The sequence below is a fragment of the Giraffa tippelskirchi genome, chromosome 12 (assembly GCF_054371585.1).
Source record: "Giraffa tippelskirchi isolate mGirTip1 chromosome 12, T2T-mGirTip1v1.2.pri, whole genome shotgun sequence".
Taxonomy (NCBI): domain Eukaryota; kingdom Metazoa; phylum Chordata; class Mammalia; order Artiodactyla; family Giraffidae; genus Giraffa; species Giraffa tippelskirchi.
In genome coordinates, this window is record NC_137286.1 from 66499927 (window position 1) to 66520019 (window position 20093).

General features: G+C 54.8%; 1 long non-coding RNA gene across 1 annotated transcript in view; it reads left to right on the forward strand.

The window, feature by feature from the left end:
* The window catches only part of LOC145530002 (uncharacterized), a 1493464-nt gene that overhangs the window by 1402238 nt on the left and 71133 nt on the right, over nucleotides 1–20093 (forward strand). The window contains exons 170-171 of the long non-coding RNA XR_014071397.1: nucleotides 4780–4891; nucleotides 12438–12549. This is a non-coding gene — a long non-coding RNA (uncharacterized LOC145530002). The remainder of the gene's footprint in view (nucleotides 1–4779; nucleotides 4892–12437; nucleotides 12550–20093) is intronic.

A 20093-nucleotide genomic window follows, 5' to 3' on the forward strand; every position in this document is an offset into this window, starting at 1 on the left:
ACAGAAAGCTTCCAAGAGATTCCCAAAGAATACCCAGGGTCGGATGTCTTTTGGGACTGAAGTGTGCAAGAAGGGGGTGGGGGTGTGAGGCCAGCGCTTGCTGCAGGCCCAGCAGCATCTTTCGGGGACTCGTCCCTGTGTAGCTCAGCACCCCCTCCCCACACACTCCCGTGCACCAGCCCCAGCGTCCTCACCTCTGTGCTCTGGCGTGCTGGGCTCCAGGTCCTCCTGCTGCCTCAGAGGCTGGGGTTCTCGGGACTCTGGGTCGGAGCCGGGTGTGCTGAGCTCCGTGGCAGCCTCAGACTGGGCCGCCGGGTTTATCCTGTGTGGTGTCTCGGCAGCAGGCCTTCCCCGCCTCCACTTCGCCCCCGGTGGGGCTGATGCCTCCGTGGGCACGCTCACCTGGAGCCTGCACTGGGCCTCAGGGGCGGGGGGGTGGTGCTCCGACCCCTCCCTCCGGGAGGTGGACGGGGTGTCCCCGTCCTCGGCCTCATCACGTGGGAAGCTCTGCAACGACAGTGACCGTCAGCCAGCCATGCTGGGACTTTTCCGAGCTGGGCCTGGCCAGTGGAGCCGCTGCTTCTGCCTGCTCGAACTTCTCTTCCCAGAAGGGTCAGAGACGTGTGTCTGCTCAGATCCCCACCCGGGAGGAAAGAGACCCACCTGAGGGTGTGAGGCCAGCCTGGGCGGCCGGCGCTGCCCGCACTCTCCCCATCCCAGCCAGCCTGCTCTCCCCTGGGGTGTGGACACAACTTGCCCGCAGGCTTCTGACCCGACATCCGCCTGGGCTTCCTTGAGGGAGACACACCCCGAGAAACCCGCATCCACACACACAGGCAAAGGACCCGGTGTTTCCGGGTGGCATGGGAGAGGTGGGCTGGCCCGGCCTGGGGCTCCCCGTGTTACCTTTCTGTTTCTCCGGGCAAAGGGCCAGAGGCCTCTCGGGGGTGCCCTGAGCCAACGTCGACAGGGTGCCCACGCACACTGCCTGTGAGCTCTCCTGAGGCCCCGGCCTCTGGGCAGGGGCAAACAGCAGAACATCCTGGCAGCAAGTGATCTGGCTGGGGGCTCCTCTCCGCTCTGGAGGCCTGGATACACGGGTTGCGGGTTCTGTTGGGTTCTGTTGCCGGCAGGTGACATCATTTCCTGGGGTTCGTGCTGAGGTCCCTTCCCCAAAACTTCCCAAGGGAATCTCTGGGTTTCTGACTGCTCGACCACCCCCCTTAGGCCATGTGCAGGCACAGTGACAGCCACACAGCCCAGCCCACAGCCCTGGGGAGGCCTGGGTGCAGCCAGGGCCTGAGCTCCGAGGACCCCGCTGCTCTCAGACCAGGCTCCTTCTTCTCATAAGTGGTGTGGCCCTGGACAAGCGTATGCCCCTCAGGGTTTCCCCAGTCTCTCCATCTGGAGAGTGGGGGTCATTCTCCCATCTGCTTCCTAGGTCTGTCGGCCTACGAGCAGCTCCATGCCTTTCCACCTGGGGCCGATATCACGTGGAGCTTGTGCGCTGAGACTTCAGAAAGAAAGACTCCATCCAGGGCTGACACAGCACAGAATGGGGCAGAATGAGGCCTGGATGCGCCGTGGTACCCAGGAAAAGGCACTCCCCCTCCTGAGTGTTTTGAGACCCCGCATCCAAGTTGGAGGCGCGAAAGGAAGACTCGAAGGTCTCCCTCTCTTATAGAAAAGAGTAGCCAACTTTCTGGTCCTCTGTTTCCATTGAGATTCTGTTCAAGTGTCCCAGCTCGGCTTCTGCGGGTGGCTGAGCTTCTAATGGCTCCCTGCGTTCTTGTCTTTTCCTCTCCAAACCTTCCGTCCTTTTCCCCCTTCTGGGGTGGATGGGCGCTGTCATTGCTTCTACCTTCGAGACAGATTGATGAAAAGTCTGGACCGTCGACTCCTTTCCTCTCTTTGGTTCCGTGTCTCTCTCTGTCTGTGTCCCTCTCTTTTCCCTTCTCGATTCAGTCTGTGTCTTCCTCTTTCTCTCTCGTGTGTGGATGGATGGATGCTAGGAATGCACATGTATATGATTAGATGAGGGTTATGTTTTAGGGATAGGTTAGAGGGAGAGAAAGGCTTTAGGTCGGAGTTGGTCATGGGGGAAGGGTCAAGGGTGGTGGTGGTGTTTCTTGGAATCTGAGTGCTGTGCATTCTTCGTCTCTTTCCATATGAACCCCTTCTCAGATACACCACTTGCAAGGAGTCTCTCATGTTCCGTTTCCCATCTTTTGCATTTCTGAATGCTTAGCTTCTCTGTTGTGAAGAGGTTCCATTGGATGGAAACCCATTGGCGTACTTCGTTTTCCTCTTTCCCTTACTTGAAGAGACCCATTTCTACCTCCGCCCAGCAAATGGCAAGGAGACTCTGATGTTAAGGAGCCTTTGACCTACGCTTCTTTCTAGCTGTCTCATGACATCAGTCTTTAGGGTGAGGTTTTTCCCCGATATTGAGGTGGTGTGAGATCAAAACCAATAGCGTTCTTCAGATGTAGCTGTCTGGTTTTCCCATGGACATTTATTGAAGAGGCTTTCTCGTTCCCATTTGGATATTCTCCCCTTTTGTGTCAGAGATGAGTTGACCATGGATGCCGGGGTTTGTTTCTGGACCCTCAACTTTATTCCATCGATCTGGATCTGTGTGTGTTGTTGTATTCCCAATAGCATACTGTCCTGCTGCTGCCGCTGCGCCTAAGTCATTTCAGTCGTGTCTGACTCTGCGCGACCCCATGGCCTGCAGCCTACCAGGCTCCTCCGTCCAGGGCGTTTTCCAGGCAAGAGTACTGGAGTGGGTCGCCATCGCCTTCTCCGATACTCTCCTGAGGATCCTAGTTTGGTCGTCTAATTTCCTTTCACACAACCTTGGATGTCCGTATCGGGGCTTTTTCGTCGGATTGTATTGACAATTTAGGCTCTTTTCTGTTTCCGTACCCCTTTTGCAATTCTTTGTTCGGTGCGAAAATGCATTGGCATTTTGGGAGGAATAGCATCGAAGCTGTGGATTGCCTTGTGGGGCTGTGACATCATTTTCCCAATAGGAATTCTTTCAAGCCCTGAGCACAGCTTCTCTTTCCAGTGGTTGGTGTGGGCTTGATCTTCCTTCTTCCATCTCTCGCCGTTTTGTGAGAACAGGTCCTTCCTTCCCTTCTGGGTTAGATGGACTCGTGGGTATCACTTCAGTGAATGGCATTGTCAGTGGGGGTGATAATTCCCTTCTCATTGGAAGACTTTGCTGTGAGTATTAGAAATGCAAGTGATTTCTCTTCCCCTTCCTCCCTGTCCATCTCTCAGAGCCACCGGGAAACAGAGGCCTCATCCAGGGTCACACAGGCCTGAGGGAGTGCAACTAGACTGTTGTTTCTTCAGGCCCTCAGTGCTGGACATCATCCGGGATACTCTGTGTGTGTCTTCCTCAGTCTGGTGTCCCTTCAGACCTTTCCCTAGTTTTCACAGGCTTGTCGTGTTGGTGTTCTTTGACTGTTTGGAGACACATCCTTGAGAAGCTTTGTGTTTCCACTCATTCGTCTCGCGATGTATGACCTGTCTTTTGCTTTTGTAATGAGGTCTTTCCCACAGTAGATATCTTTGATTTTGCAAAGTCCACTGTATTCTCTGGGTTGTTTTGTGGGCTGCCTTTTTGTTTTGTCTGTGAAGACTCAAAGCACGTGTCCAGTTTCTGCTCATTGTTCTTCTAGATTTGTGACAAGTTTTCATGGAAACTTTGTCTAGGGATAACTGGAAGTGAACTCGGTGTAAGGTGTCAAGTCTCCATCTCCATTCATGTCATGCCCTGCAGTTTCCAATTCCCTGTTCCTGAGTGGTTTTGGAGACCTTGTGGGAAGTTTGGTTGCATCGGAGTTTGCGTTTCCACCTTGAGTAGATTCACACTGTTCTGCCCTCAGGGACACTGTCAAGGGGGAGTGAGGAGCAGCCTGCACTTCCAGCAGTGACCACACGGTGGGGCGAGTGCTGCTCTCCCCTCTGGGAGCCCCAGGCCACAGGCATCCCAGTGAGGAGCCAGCTCTGTGCTCAGCTGAAAGGAGTTAGTCTCTCAGGAGCCTCTGAGCCCTTGCCTTTGGATCACCCAGGGTGGGCATTTGCTGTGACAGAAAAAAATTGCCCTGAATTCCATGGACGGAAGAGCCTGGCTGTGTAGAGTTCGTGAGTTGCCGTGAATCAGACACAACTGAGGACACAAAAATTCAATAGACTAAAACACTTTTTGGGGGTGGGGGGAGTGAAAGGGGGTGATGTGGGGTTTTTTGTCTTATATAATAGCCGAGGGAAATCTAGTTTAAACCTAAATTCACATAGATGGGAAAGGTATAGCTCTCCGTCACCCTATTAAAAAAAAAAAAAACGTCTTAACTTTTCTGAAAGCTTATTTAGTAGCTTCCTTGAGCAGTTCATTGTGAAGGATTTTTTTTTTTTTTTCTGTGACATTGGCCTCATTAAAAAGTACGGTTTGCCTTTACTGGATAATTTTGTTCATTGGTTTGTTAGGGAATCTTGGTAATATTTGAGTTTCCTGGGGAGTATGGTCACATGACCTGGCCCTGGCCAATCGGTGCGTTCCACCTCCCTGGCCACTGTGATTGGCTCCGGACTGGGGCAGTGCCCAATCGGGGCCCGGGGCCGGGCCTCACGTTGGAAGCCAGGGGAAGACGAGCTCTCCTTCTGCTGGGGTAGGGGAAGGGGTGGGGCCGGGGGAGGTCAGGCTCCAGCAGTGGGAGGGGCTTGAGGTCCGCCTGCGGCAGTTGGTGACCTTCCTGCTCCCCTCAGGGCAGAGCCGCCGGCCTGAGAATGAGGGCGCTGCTGAGCCCAGGGGCTGGGATGGCCCGCTGCTGCTGTGGTCCCAGAGCTCCACCCGAGACCTGAGGGAGGCCGTCTGCCCGTGAGTCCTCTCCCGCTTGTCTGTCAGCTTGTTTGAACCATGCTGGGTTTTCTGCCCAGCTGGCTAAGGGGAGTCCCTGGAAATGCAAGGGTGTGGGTTTTGGCAGACTTCAGGGAAGACATGCCAGATGAGCCTGGGAGACTCCAGCTTAATCTGGATTCAGGAGATATCTCTTCGGGCCAGCTAGTAATTGTAGGATAAGCCTAATGAGTCTTCACCGGATGAAGAGAGTAACGTGCCAAGGTAGCAATCGATGTCCTCATTCGAGAGGATGAAGCTGGTGCTCAGAGAAGGGGGGAACTTGGCCAGAGCAAGGAGGTGTGCACCCAGACAGAACCCCCAGATCCGGCCATTTGAGCTCAGGGAGGCCACTGGTGTGGCTTGTCCCTGTAGCAGGCGCCGAGGCACGCAGCCCACCCTGATTCCTGCGGGGGCCTGACTTGGGAAGTGCCATCTGGTAGCTTTGAGACTCACCAAACCAAATTGCACTGGAGAGAGGAAGGACACCTTCCTTCATCCACCCCCCACCCCCGCCGGATTCCCACATACCCTGACCCCTTTCTCTTGATTTCGGAGCCATTTCCAGAGTCCCGCTCATATGACCTCATTCGAAGTGCACTGTGGACGAGCTGCCATCTGCAGCTGCTACCACAGCAGCCAAGGGCTTTAGCTCCCGAGTACCTCCCTTCCTTTGGAACTTGGGGGCCCTCTACTCCCCACTTGCACACCACAGACCTTTGCTGAGGATTGTGGGGACCCTCACTCAGTTTGCAGCACGTTGTAGCCATCCCTGTCCTCTCAATACCTCCCTTGCCACTCAGCTTGTGAGCCCCTTTGGAGCAGCGTGGCCCACCTGGCTGCAACGGAAGAGACACAGCTGACAGTGAAACAACAGCTTAGATCTGACAGCCGGAAAGCTCTGTCAAAAGGGACCTCCCTCTTCACACCGTAGAGGCTGTAGGAGCCGCCAGGCTTTCGGAACCAGTGCTGGGGCCAAAATGACCCCACAGCCGTTTTCCTTCCTGGGGAGGGTTCTGGCTCGAGTGGGAATGGCTCAAGTCTCCTAAGGTTCTGAAAGCCCACTGTGTGCAGATTCACGGTACACAGAGAGGAGAAGGTGGAGTCCTGCCCTGGAGGTGGTCACAGCTCACGGATGAGCCAGGCAGGCAGGCAGGCAGGCAGGCAGGGCATGAGAACACCTGAGCTGCCTTCATGAGTGAATGGTGTGGGAGCAGAGGAAGAGAAGCCGGTCTGCTCCCTCATGTGGTGCCCAGGGCAGGTTGTCCCCAGAGGAAACCCTTACGACGGTGAGGACTCTCACTGCTGTTTCCCAAGGGGTTCCGTCGGTGCGTGTCTTCCCCGGAGCGGTCAGGCCGTCTCTAAAGTACACTGGCCATGGGCATTGCCTCTCCTTGGAACTTCCCACGTGTTTCTCTTTTTTATGGAACAGTGATTTTTCTAGAGGGGTTCTGGGCCACAAGGTTGTTGGGTCATTTTCTAGCCTTCTGTCGTGAAGAACGCTTTCCTGGGCGTTGGGGTGGTTTGTTGTTCCAGCTCCCTTTCTTGGCTTCTTTTGGGAGCTGGTGCAACAAGAGGAGCTCAGCCTCTGCCTTCTGGCTGAGATGTCACCCTTCAAACAGCAATGCCTGCCTGGAGATAATGATGGCATTTGCCAAAAGGGCTTCGTTTGGCACATGATATCTTGAAAGGACGTACACCGTCCTGTCAGCTATCAAAGGCTAGTTCAAATGACATAAAAATGAGAACTCTCCAATGGAGTCTTACAGTAGGTGGAGAGTCCGAAAGAAACTCCTTCAGTCATTTCACTGAGAGTCATTGATTGGGGACACCAAGAATATAGGAAGGAATGCAGAAAGAAAAGATGAAATTGTGTTCAGGATCGGGGGGAGGGATGAACAGGGCGTGCTTGCCTTGAATCCAGGCTTTGTTGGGGGGTGGGGCATAAAGATCAAACGGGTCTGAAACCACAAAGTGGTGATGGTAACACAGTATCACCAGAGTTACACAACAGTGTTCCCAAATTGCAACAATGATGAAAAAGTTTACTAACTTAACCAACAAGTTCCCAACTTAACCAACAAAAATACAGGAAACCATACAAAAAATAAAACATCACCAGAAAGGTGGAAACAAACCAAATGCAAAGCAGTTCAGGGGAAAGGAACTCCATGTCCCCTGGGGGCAGACCGAGTTGACAGCGTCCACGGTGAGCCGACAGGGATGGAGGCGGCAGAGCCGACCGCTCCCCTGGACGTGGTGTTTCCGGCAAGGGCTCTGGGTCTCTGTCCAGAGCGGGGGCTCGTTCTTCCTGCAGGGGTGGGTGAGTCATCGTCGGCGTCTGGATGTTGCGCGGGAGCCAGGGCAGGCTCTCCCTGCCGAGGCGGTGACTCCTCCTCTGCCTCGGGTTCTCCTGCCAAAGCCCGAGCAGGTACAGGTGCACGTGGAGGTGGAGGTTCTGGCTGAGGGGGTGGGACATCAGTGCCTGGGGCTGGGGGTCCTGCAGGCACGGAGATCCGATCTGCCCGGTGTGCTGGCCAGAACCCAGCTGGCCTGGTGTCTCTGCGAGGGCAAGTCTCGGTTCTCCATCTGCCCTCGGTGGATCCCTGGGTCCTGCACCTGGAGCCACCACCTCTGTAGGGACAGGTCTGGGAAGTGGAGCCTGGTTCCAGTTGGAGGCCAGTGCTAGAGCTGGGGGAGAAGCAAAGTTTGCCCACAGGCCAGCCTTGGCATGTGCGTATCCCGGGACAGAAAGCTTCCAAGAGATTCCCAAAGAATACCCAGGGTCGGATGTCTTTTGGGACTGAAGTGTGCAAGAAGGGGGTGGGGGTGTGAGGCCAGCGCTTGCTGCAGGCCCAGCAGCATCTTTCGGGGACTCGTCCCTGTGTAGCTCAGCACCCCCTCCCCACACACTCCCGTGCACCAGCCCCAGCGTCCTCACCTCTGTGCTCTGGCGTGCTGGGCTCCAGGTCCTCCTGCTGCCTCAGAGGCTGGGGTTCTCGGGACTCTGGGTCGGAGCCGGGTGTGCTGAGCTCCGTGGCAGCCTCAGACTGGGCCGCCGGGTGTATCCTGTGTGGTGTCTCGGCAGCAGGCCTTCCCCGCCTCCGCTTCGCCCCCGGTGGGGCTGATGCCTCCGTGGGCACGCTCACCTGGAGCCTGCACTGGGCCTCAGGGGCGGGGGGGTGGTGCTCCGACCCCTCCCTCCGGGAGGTGGACGGGGTGTCCCCGTCCTCGGCCTCATCACGTGGGAAGCTCTGCAACGACAGTGACCGTCAGCCAGCCATGCTGGGACTTTTCCGAGCTGGGCCTGGCCAGTGGAGCCGCTGCTTCTGCCTGCTCGAACTTCTCTTCCCAGAAGGGTCAGAGACGTGTGTCTGCTCAGATCCCCACCCGGGAGGAAAGAGACCCACCTGAGGGTGTGAGGCCAGCCTGGGCGGCCGGCGCTGCCCGCACTCTCCCCATCCCAGGCAGCCTGCTCTCCCCTGGGGTGTGGACACAACTTGCCCGCAGGCTTCTGACCCCACATCCGCCTGGGCTTCCTTGAGGGAGACACACCCTGAGAAACGCGCATCCACACACACAGGCAAAGGACCCGGTGTTTCCAGGTGGCATGGGAGAGGTGGGCTGGCCCGGCCTGGGGCTCCCCGTGTTACCTTTCTGTTTCTCCGGGCAAAGGGCCAGAGGCCTCTCGGGGGTGCCCTGAGCCAACGTCGACAGGGTGCCCACGCACACTGCCTGTGAGCTCTCCTGAGGCCCCGGCCTCTGGGCAGGGGCAAGCAGCAGAACATCCTGGCAGCAAGTGATCTGGCTGGGGGCTCCTCTCCGCTCTGGAGGCCTGGATACACGGGTTGCGGGTTCTGTTGGGTTCTGTTGCCGGCAGGTGACATCATTTCCTGGGGTTCGTGCTGAGGTCCCTTCCCCAAAACTTCCCAAGGGAATCTCTGGGTTTCTGACTGCTCGACCACCCCCCTTAGGCCATGTGCAGGCACAGTGACAGCCACACAGCCCAGCCCACAGCCCTGGGGAGGCCTGGGTGCAGCCAGGGCCTGAGCTCCGAGGACCCCGCTGCTCTCAGACCAGGCTCCTTCTTCTCATAAGTGGTGTGGCCCTGGACAAGCGTATGCCCCTCAGGGTTCCCCCAGTCTCTCCATCTGGAGAGTGGGCGTCATTCTCCCATCTGCTTCCTAGGTCTGTCGGCCTACGAGCAGCTCCATGCCTTTCCACCTGGGGCTGATATCACGTGGAGCTTGTGCGCTGAGACTTCAGAAAGAAAGACTCCATCCAGGGCTGACACAGCACAGAATGGGGCAGAACGAGGCCTGGATGCGCCGTGGTACCCAGGAAAAGGCACTCCCCCTCCTGAGTGTTTTGAGACCCCGCATCCAAGTTGGAGGCGCGAAAGGAAGACTCGAAGGTCTCCCTCTCTTATAGAAAAGAGTAGCCAACTTTCTGGTCCTCTGTTTCCATTGAGATTCTGTTCAAGTGTCCCAGCTCGGCTTCTGCGGGTGGCTGAGCTTCTAATGGCTCCCTGCGTTCTTGTCTTTTCCTCTCCAAACCTTCCGTCCTTTTCCCCCTTCTGGGGTGGATGGGCGCTGTCATTGCTTCTACCTTCGAGACAGATTGATGAAAAGTCTGGACCGTCGACTCCTTTCCTCTCTTTGGTTCCGTGTCTCTCTCTGTCTGTGTCCCTCTCTTTTCCCTTCTCGATTCAGTCTGTGTCTTCCTCTTTCTCTCTCGTGTGTGGATGGATGGATGCTAGGAATGCACATGTATATGATTAGATGAGGGTTATGTTTTAGGGATAGGTTAGAGGGAGAGAAAGGCTTTAGGTCAGAGTTGGTCATGGGGGAAGGGTCAAGGGTGGTGGTGGTGTTTCTTGGAATCTGAGTGCTGTGCATTCTTCGTCTCTTTCCATATGAACCCCTTCTCAGATACACCACTTGCAAGGAGTCTCTCATGTTCCGTTTCCCATCTTTTGCATTTCTGAATGCTTAGCTTCTCTGTTGTGAAGAGGTTCCATTGGATGGAAACCCATTGGCGTACTTCGTTTTCCTCTTTCCCTTACTTGAAGAGACCCATTTCTACCTCCGCCCAGCAAATGGCAAGGAGACTCTGATGTTAAGGAGCCTTTGACCTACGCTTCTTTCTAGCTGTCTCATGACATCAGTCTTTAGGGTGAGGTTTTTCCCCGATATTGAGGTGGTGTGAGATCAAAACCAATAGCGTTCTTCAGATGTAGCTGTCTGGTTTTCCCATGGACATTTATTGAAGAGGCTTTCTCGTTCCCATTTGGATATTCTCCCCTTTTGTGTCAGAGATGAGTTGACCATGGATGCCGGGGTTTGTTTCTGGACCCTCAACTTTATTCCATCGATCTGGATCTGTGTGTGTTGTTGTATTCCCAATAGCATACTGTCCTGCTGCTGCCGCTGCGCCTAAGTCATTTCAGTCGTGTCTGACTCTGCGCGACCCCATGGCCTGCAGCCTACCAGGCTCCTCCGTCCAGGGCGTTTTCCAGGCAAGAGTACTGGAGTGGGTCGCCATCGCCTTCTCCGATACTCTCCTGAGGATCCTAGTTTGGTCGTCTAATTTCCTTTCACACAACCTTGGATGTCCGTATCGGGGCTTTTTCGTCGGATTGTATTGACAATTTAGGCTCTTTTCTGTTTCCGTACCCCTTTTGCAATTCTTTGTTCGGTGCGAAAATGCATTGGCATTTTGGGAGGAATAGCATCGAAGCTGTGGATTGCCTTGTGGGGCTGTGACATCATTTTCCCAATAGGAATTCTTTCAAGCCCTGAGCACAGCTTCTCTTTCCAGTGGTTGGTGTGGGCTTGATCTTCCTTCTTCCATCTCTCGCCGTTTTGTGAGAACAGGTCCTTCCTTCCCTTCTGGGTTAGATGGACTCGTGGGTATCACTTCAGTGAATGGCATTGTCAGTGGGGGTGATAATTCCCTTCTCATTGGAAGACTTTGCTGTGAGTATTAGAAATGCAAGTGATTTCTCTTCCCCTTCCTCCCTGTCCATCTCTCAGAGCCACCGGGAAACAGAGGCCTCATCCAGGGTCACACAGGCCTGAGGGAGTGCAACTAGACTGTTGTTTCTTCAGGCCCTCAGTGCTGGACATCATCCGGGATACTCTGTGTGTGTCTTCCTCAGTCTGGTGTCCCTTCAGACCTTTCCCTAGTTTTCACAGGCTTGTCGTGTTGGTGTTCTTTGACTGTTTGGAGACACATCCTTGAGAAGCTTTGTGTTTCCACTCATTCGTCTCGCGATGTATGACCTGTCTTTTGCTTTTGTAATGAGGTCTTTCCCACAGTAGATATCTTTGATTTTGCAAAGTCCACTGTATTCTCTGGGTTGTTTTGTGGGCTGCCTTTTTGTTTTGTGTGTGAAGACTCAAAGCACGTGTCCAGTTTCTGCTCATTGTTCTTCTAGATTTGTGACAAGTTTTCATGGAAACTTTGTCTAGGGATAACTGGAAGTGAACTCGGTGTAAGGTGTCAAGTCTCCATCTCCATTCATGTCATGCCCTGCAGTTTCCAATTCCCTGTTCCTGAGTGGTTTTGGAGACCTTGTGGGAAGTTTGGTTGCATCGGAGTTTGCGTTTCCACCTTGAGTAGATTCACACTGTTCTGCCCTCAGGGACACTGTCAAGGGGGAGTGAGGAGCAGCCTGCACTTCCAGCAGTGACCACACGGTGGGGCGAGTGCTGCTCTCCCCTCTGGGAGCCCCAGGCCACAGGCATCCCAGTGAGGAGCCAGCTCTGTGCTCAGCTGAAAGGAGTTAGTCTCTCAGGAGCCTCTGAGCCCTTGCCTTTGGATCACCCAGGGTGGGCATTTGCTGTGACAGAAAAAAATTGCCCTGAATTCCAAAGACGGAAGAGCCTGGCTGTGTAGAGTTCGTGAGTTGCCGTGAATCAGACACAACTGAGGACACAAAAATTCAATAGACTAAAACACTTTTTGGGGGTGGGGGGAGTGAAAGGGGGTGATGTGGGGTTTTTTGTCTTATATAATAGCCGAGGGAAATCTAGTTTAAACCTAAATTCACATAGATGGGAAAGGTATAGCTCTCCGTCACCCTATTAAAAAAAAAAAAAAAACGTCTTAACTTTTCTGAAAGCTTATTTAGTAGCTTCCTTGAGCAGTTCATTGTGAAGGATTTTTTTTTTTTTTTCTGTGACATTGGCCTCATTAAAATGTACGGTTTGCCTTTACTGGATAATTTTGTTCATTGGTTTGTTAGGGAATCTTGGTAATATTTGAGTTTCCTGGGGAGTATGGTCACATGACCTGGCCCTGGCCAATCGGTGCGTTCCACCTCCCTGGCCACTGTGATTGGCTCCGGACTGGGGCAGTGCCCAATCGGGGCCCGGGGCCGGGCCTCACGTTGGAAGCCAGGGGAAGACGAGCTCTCGTTCTGCTGGGGTAGGGGAAGGGGTGGGGCCGGGGGAGGTCAGGCTCCAGCAGTGGGAGGGGCTTGAGGTCCGCCTGCGGCAGTTGGTGACCTTCCTGCTCCCCTCAGGGCAGAGCCGCCGGCCTGAGAATGAGGGCGCTGCTGAGCCCAGGGGCTGGGATGGCCCGCTGCTGCTGTGGTCCCAGAGCTCCACCCGAGACCTGAGGGAGGCCGTCTGCCCGTGAGTCCTCTCCCGCTTGTCTGTCAGCTTGTTTGAACCATGCTGGGTTTTCTGCCCAGCTGGCTAAGGGGAGTCCCTGGAAATGCAAGGGTGTGGGTTTTGGCAGACTTCAGGGAAGACATGCCAGATGAGCCTGGGAGACTCCAGCTTAATCTGGATTCAGGAGATATCTCTTCGGGCCAGCTAGTAATTGTAGGATAAGCCTAATGAGTCTTCACAGGATGAAGAGAGTAACGTGCCAAGGTAGCAATCGATGTCCTCATTCGAGAGGATGAAGCTGGTGCTCAGAGAAGGGGGGAACTTGGCCAGAGCAAGGAGGTGTGCACCCAGACAGAACCCCCAGATCCGGCCATTTGAGCTCAGGGAGGCCACTGGTGTGGCTTGTCCCTGTAGCAGGCGCCGAGGCACGCAGCCCACCCTGATTCCTGCGGGGGCCTGACTTGGGAAGTGCCATCTGGTAGCTTTGAGACTCACCAAACCAAATTGCACTGGAGAGAGGAAGGACACCTTCCTTCATCCACCCCCCACCCCCGCCGGATTCCCACATACCCTGACCCCTTTCTCTTGATTTCGGAGCCATTTCCAGAGTCCCGCTCATATGACCTCATTCGAAGTGCACTGTGGACGAGCTGCCATCTGCAGCTGCTACCACAGCAGCCAAGGGCTTTAGCTCCCGAGTACCTCCCTTCCTTTGGAACTTGGGGGCCCTCTACTCCCCACTTGCACACCACAGACCTTTGCTGAGGATTGTGGGGACCCTCACTCAGTTTGCAGCACGTTGTAGCCATCCCTGTCCTCTCAATACCTCCCTTGCCACTCAGCTTGTGAGCCCCTTTGGAGCAGCGTGGCCCACCTGGCTGCAACGGAAGAGACACAGCTGACAGTGAAACAACAGCTTAGATCTGACAGCCGGAAAGCTCTGTCAAAAGGGACCTCCCTCTTCACACCGTAGAGGCTGTAGGAGCCGCCAGGCTTTCGGAACCAGTGCTGGGGCCAAAATGACCCCACAGCCGTTTTCCTTCCTGGGGAGGGTTCTGGCTCGAGTGGGAATGGCTCAAGTCTCCTAAGGTTCTGAAAGCCCACTGTGTGCAGATTCACGGTACACAGAGAGGAGAAGGTGGAGTCCTGCCCTGGAGGTGGTCACAGCTCACGGATGAGCCAGGCAGGCAGGCAGGCAGGCAGGCAGGGCATGAGAACACCTGAGCTGCCTTCATGAGTGAATGGTGTGGGAGCAGAGGAAGAGAAGCCGGTCTGCTCCCTCATGTGGTGCCCAGGGCAGGTTGTCCCCAGAGGAAACCCTTACGACGGTGAGGACTCTCACTGCTGTTTCCCAAGGGGTTCCGTCGGTGCGTGTCTTCCCCGGAGCGGTCAGGCCGTCTCTAAAGTACACTGGCCATGGGCATTGCCTCTCCTTGGAACTTCCCACGTGTTTCTCTTTTTTATGGAACAGTGATTTTTCTAGAGGGGTTCTGGGCCACAAGGTTGTTGGGTCATTTTCTAGCCTTCTGTCGTGAAGAACGCTTTCCTGGGCGTTGGGGTGGTTTGTTGTTCCAGCTCCCTTTCTTGGCTTCTTTTGGGAGCTGGTGCAACAAGAGGAGCTCAGCCTCTGCCTTCTGGCTGAGATGTCACCCTTCAAACAGCAATGCCTGCCTGGAGATAATGTTGGCATTTGCCAAAAGGGCTTCGTTTGGCACATGATATCTTGAAAGGACGTACACCGTCCTGTCAGCTATCAAAGGCTAGTTCAAATGACATAAAAATGAGAACTCTCCAATGGAGTCTTACAGTAGGTGGAGAGTCCGAAAGAAACTCCTTCAGTCATTTCACTGAGAGTCATTGATTGGGGACACCAAGAATATAGGAAGGAATGCAGAAAGAAAAGATGAAATTGTGTTCAGGATCGGGGGGAGGGATGAACAGGGCGTGCTTGCCTTGAATCCAGGCTTTGTTGGGGGGTGGGGCATAAAGATCAAACGGGTCTGAAACCACAAAGTGGTGATGGTAACACAGTATCACCAGAGTTACACAACAGTGTTCCCAAATTGCAACAATGATGAAAAAGTTTACTAACTTAACCAACAAGTTCCCAACTTAACCAACAAAAATACAGGAAACCATACAAAAAATAAAACATCACCAGAAAGGTGGAAACAAACCAAATGCAAAGCAGTTCAGGGGAAAGGAACTCCATGTCCCCTGGGGGCAGACCGAGTTGACAGCGTCCACGGTGAGCCGACAGGGATGGAGGCGGCAGAGCCGACCGCTCCCCTGGACGTGGTGTTTCCGGCAAGGGCTCTGGGTCTCTGTCCAGAGCGGGGGCTCGTTCTTCCTGCAGGGGTGGGTGAGTCATCGTCGGCGTCTGGGTGTTGCGCGGGAGCCAGGGCAGGCTCTCCCTGCCGAGGCGGTGACTCCTCCTCTGCCTCGGGTTCTCCTGCCAAAGCCCGAGCAGGTACAGGTGCACGTGGAGGTGGAGGTTCTGGCTGAGGGGGTGGGACATCAGTGCCTGGGGCTGGGGGTCCTGCAGGCACGGAGATCCGATCTGCCCGGTGTGCTGGCCAGAACCCAGCTGGCCTGGTGTCTCTGCGAGGGCAAGTCTCGGTTCTCCATCTGCCCTCGGTGGATCCCTGGGTCCTGCACCTGGAGCCACCACCTCTGTAGGGACAGGTCTGGGAAGTGGAGCCTGGTTCCAGTTGGAGGCCAGTGCTAGAGCTGGGGGAGAAGCAAAGTTTGCCCACAGGCCAGCCTTGGCATGTGCGTATCCCGGGACAGAAAGCTTCCAAGAGATTCCCAAAGAATACCCAGGGTCGGATGTCTTTTGGGACTGAAGTGTGCAAGAAGGGGGTGGGGGTGTGAGGCCAGCGCTTGCTGCAGGCCCAGCAGCATCTTTCGGGGACTCGTCCCTGTGTAGCTCAGCACCCCCTCCCCACACACTCCCGTGCACCAGCCCCAGCGTCCTCACCTCTGTGCTCTGGCGTGCTGGGCTCCAGGTCCTCCTGCTGCCTCAGAGGCTGGGGTTCTCGGGACTCTGGGTCGGAGCCGGGTGTGCTGAGCTCCGTGGCAGCCTCAGACTGGGCCGCCGGGTGTATCCTGTGTGGTGTCTCGGCAGCAGGCCTTCCCCGCCTCCGCTTCGCCCCCGGTGGGGCTGATGCCTCCGTGGGCACGCTCACCTGGAGCCTGCACTGGGCCTCAGGGGCGGGGGGGTGGTGCTCCGACCCCTCCCTCCGGGAGGTGGACGGGGTGTCCCCGTCCTCGGCCTCATCACGTGGGAAGCTCTGCAACGACAGTGACCGTCAGCCAGCCATGCTGGGACTTTTCCGAGCTGGGCCTGGCCAGTGGAGCCGCTGCTTCTGCCTGCTCGAACTTCTCTTCCCAGAAGGGTCAGAGACGTGTGTCTGCTCAGATCCCCACCCGGGAGGAAAGAGACCCACCTGAGGGTGTGAGGCCAGCCTGGGCGGCCGGCGCTGCCCGCACTCTCCCCATCCCAGGCAGCCTGCTCTCCCCTGGGGTGTGGACACAACTTGCCCGCAGGCTTCTGACCCCACATCCGCCTGGGCTTCCTTGAGGGAGACACACCCCGAGAAACCCGCATCCACACACACAGGCAAAGGACCCGGTGTTTCCGGGTGGCATGGGAGAGGTGGGCTGGCCCGGCCTGGGGCTCCCCGTGTTACCTTTCTGTTTCTCCGGGCAAAGGGCCAGAGGCCTCTCGGGGGTGCCCTGAGCCAACGTCGACAGGGTGCCCACGCACACTGCCTGTGAGCTCTCCTGAGGCCCCGGCCTCTGGGCAGGGGCAAACAGCAGAACATCCTGGCAGCAAGTGATCTGGCTGGGGGCTCCTCTCCGCTCTGGAGGCCTGGATACACGGGTTGCGGGTTCTGTTGGGTTCTGTTGCCGGCAGGTGACATCATTTCCTGGGGTTCGTGCTGAGGTCCCTTCCCCAAAACTTCCCAAGGGAATCTCTGGGTTTCTGACTGCTCGACCACCCCCCTTAGGCCATGTGCAGGCACAGTGACAGCCACACAGCCCAGCCCACAGCCCTGGGGAGGCCTGGGTGCAGCCAGGGCCTGAGCTCCGAGGACCCCGCTGCTCTCAGACCAGGCTCCTTCTTCTCATAAGTGGTGTGGCCCTGGACAAGCGTATGCCCCTCAGGGTTTCCCCAGTCTCTCCATCTGCAGAGTGGGCGTCATTCTCCCATCTGCTTCCTAGGTCTGTCGGCCTACGAGCAGCTCCATGCCTTTCCACCTGGGGCCGATATCACGTGGAGCTTGTGCGCTGAGACTTCAGAAAGAAAGACTCCATCCAGGGCTGACACAGCACAGAATGGGGCAGAACGAGGCCTGGATGCGCCGTGGTACCCAGGAAAAGGCACTCCCCCTCCTGAGTGTTTTGAGACCCCGCATCCAAGTTGGAGGCGCGAAAGGAAGACTCGAAGGTCTCCCTCTCTTATAGAAAAGAGTAGCCAACTTTCTGGTCCTCTGTTTCCATTGAGATTCTGTTCAAGTGTCCCAGCTCGGCTTCTGCGGGTGGCTGAGCTTCTAATGGCTCCCTGCGTTCTTGTCTTTTCCTCTCCAAACCTTCCGTCCTTTTCCCCCTTCTGGGGTGGATGGGCGCTGTCATTGCTTCTACCTTCGAGACAGATTGATGAAAAGTCTGGACCGTCGACTCCTTTCCTCTCTTTGGTTCCGTGTCTCTCTCTGTCTGTGTCCCTCTCTTTTCCCTTCTCGATTCAGTCTGTGTCTTCCTCTTTCTCTCTCGTGTGTGGATGGATGGATGCTAGGAATGCACATGTATATGATTAGATGAGGGTTATGTTTTAGGGATAGGTTAGAGGGAGAGAAAGGCTTTAGGTCGGAGTTGGTCATGGGGGAAGGGTCAAGGGTGGTGGTGGTGTTTCTTGGAATCTGAGTGCTGTGCATTCTTCGTCTCTTTCCATATGAACCCCTTCTCAGATACACCACTTGCAAGGAGTCTCTCATGTTCCGTTTCCCATCTTTTGCATTTCTGAATGCTTAGCTTCTCTGTTGTGAAGAGGTTCCATTGGATGGAAACCCATTGGCGTACTTCGTTTTCCTCTTTCCCTTACTTGAAGAGACCCATTTCTACCTCCGCCCAGCAAATGGCAAGGAGACTCTGATGTTAAGGAGCCTTTGACCTACGCTTCTTTCTAGCTGTCTCATGACATCAGTCTTTAGGGTGAGGTTTTTCCCCGATATTGAGGTGGTGTGAGATCAAAACCAATAGCGTTCTTCAGATGTAGCTGTCTGGTTTTCCCATGGACATTTATTGAAGAGGCTTTCTCGTTCCCATTTGGATATTCTCCCCTTTTGTGTCAGAGATGAGTTGACCATGGATGCCGGGGTTTGTTTCTGGACCCTCAACTTTATTCCATCGATCTGGATCTGTGTGTGTTGTTGTATTCCCAATAGCATACTGTCCTGCTGCTGCCGCTGCGCCTAAGTCATTTCAGTCGTGTCTGACTCTGCGCGACCCCATGGCCTGCAGCCTACCAGGCTCCTCCGTCCAGGGCGTTTTCCAGGCAAGAGTACTGGAGTGGGTCGCCATCGCCTTCTCCGATACTCTCCTGAGGATCCTAGTTTGGTCGTCTAATTTCCTTTCACACAACCTTGGATGTCCGTATCGGGGCTTTTTCGTCGGATTGTATTGACAATTTAGGCTCTTTTCTGTTTCCGTACCCCTTTTGCAATTCTTTGTTCGGTGCGAAAATGCATTGGCATTTTGGGAGGAATAGCATCGAAGCTGTGGATTGCCTTGTGGGGCTGTGACATCATTTTCCCAATAGGAATTCTTTCAAGCCCTGAGCACAGCTTCTCTTTCCAGTGGTTGGTGTGGGCTTGATCTTCCTTCTTCCGTCTCTCGCCGTTTTGTGAGAACAGGTCCTTCCTTCCCTTCTGGGTTAGATGGACTCGTGGGTATCACTTCAGTGAATGGCATTGTCAGTGGGGGTGATAATTCCCTTCTCATTGGAAGACTTTGCTGTGAGTATTAGAAATGCAAGTGATTTCTCTTCCCCTTCCTCCCTGTCCATCTCTCAGAGCCACCGGGAAACAGAGGCCTCATCCAGGGTCACACAGGCCTGAGGGAGTGCAACTAGACTGTTGTTTCTTCAGGCCCTCAGTGCTGGACATCATCCGGGATACTCTGTGTGTGTCTTCCTCAGTCTGGTGTCCCTTCAGACCTTTCCCTAGTTTTCACAGGCTTGTCGTGTTGGTGTTCTTTGACTGTTTGGAGACACATCCTTGAGAAGCTTTGTGTTTCCACTCATTCGTCTCGCGATGTATGACCTGTCTTTTGCTTTTGTAATGAGGTCTTTCCCACAGTAGATATCTTTGATTTTGCAAAGTCCACTGTATTCTCTGGGTTGTTTTGTGGGCTGCCTTTTTGTTTTGTGTGTGAAGACTCAAAGCACGTGTCCGGTTTCTGCTCATTGTTCTTCTAGATTTGTGACAAGTTTTCATGGAAACTTTGTCTAGGGATAACTGGAAGTGAACTCGGTGTAAGGTGTCAAGTCTCCATCTCCATTCATGTCATGGCCTGCAGTTTCCAATTCCCTGTTCCTGAGTGGTTTTGGAGACCTTGTGGGAAGTTTGGTTGCATCGGAGTTTGCGTTTCCACCTTGAGTAGATTCACACTGTTCTGCCCTCAGGGACACTGTCAAGGGGGAGTGAGGAGCAGCCTGCACTTCCAGCAGTGACCACACGGTGGGGCGAGTGCTGCTCTCCCCTCTGGGAGCCCCAGGCCACAGGCATCCCAGTGAGGAGCCAGCTCTGTGCTCAGCTGAAAGGAGTTAGTCTCTCAGGAGCCTCTGAGCCCTTGCCTTTGGATCACCCAGGGTGGGCATTTGCTGTGACAGAAAAAAATTGCCCTGAATTCCATGGACGGAAGAGCCTGGCTGTGTAGAGTTCGTGAGTTGCCGTGAATCAGACACAACTGAGGACACAAAAATTCAATAGACTAAAACACTTTTTGGGGGTGGGGGGAGTGAAAGGGGGTGATGTGGGGTTTTTTGTCTTATATAATAGCCGAGGGAAATCTAGTTTAAACCTAAATTCACATAGATGGGAAAGGTATAGCTCTCCGTCAACCTATTAAAAAAAAAAAAAAAGTCTTAACTTTTCTGAAAGCTTATTTAGTAGCTTCCTTGAGCAGTTCATTGTGAAGGATTTTTTTTTTTTTTTCTGTGACATTGGCCTCATTAAAAAGTACGGTTTGCCTTTACTGGATAATTTTGTTCATTGGTTTGTTAGGGAATCTTGGTAATATTTGAGTTTCCTGGGGAGTATGGTCACATGACCTGGCCCTGGCCAATCGGTGCGTTCCACCTCCCTGGCCACTGTGATTGGCTCCGGACTGGGGCAGTGCCCAATCGGGGCCCGGGGCCGGGCCTCACGTTGGAAGCCAGGGGAAGACGAGCTCTCGTTCTGCTGGGGTAGGGGAAGGGGTGGGGCCGGGGGAGGTCAGGCTCCAGCAGTGGGAGGGGCTTGAGGTCCGCCTGCGGCAGTTGGTGACCTTCCTGCTCCCCTCAG